The following is a 415-nucleotide window of genomic DNA, read 5'->3' on the forward strand; positions in this document are numbered from 1 at the left end:
TTCCATTGGGAAACATGAAGCGAAAGCCATCCATTGACAAGAAAAGTCTATTTAGAGAAAATAATATTTTTTTATTTTATAAGTTTATAAATAATTTTAAATTCAATTATTTAACTTTTTTGGTTAAAACATATCGTAATTTATTTTTTGCAATGGGAAACGTAAGCAAAAGCCATCAATCAATAAGAAAAATCCATTTATAGTCACTCATACCTTTAGAGGCCGTTTTACTCATTATAAGTGGTTCTATAACTTTATAAATGATTTTAAATTGCATTATTTTTTATTTGTGGTTAAAATAGATTGTAATTTGATGTTTGCATTGGGAAATGTGAAGCGAAAGCCACCCATTGACCAAAAAAGTTCATTTTATAGCCACTCATGTCTTTGAAAGCCTGGTTATTTGCTTTAAATG

The sequence above is a fragment of the Theobroma umbraticum genome, unplaced genomic scaffold (genome assembly GCF_002168275.2).
Source record: "Theobroma umbraticum cultivar Fairchild unplaced genomic scaffold, ASM216827v3 scaffold_7.0, whole genome shotgun sequence".
Classification (NCBI taxonomy): Eukaryota; Viridiplantae; Streptophyta; class Magnoliopsida; order Malvales; family Malvaceae; genus Theobroma; species Theobroma umbraticum.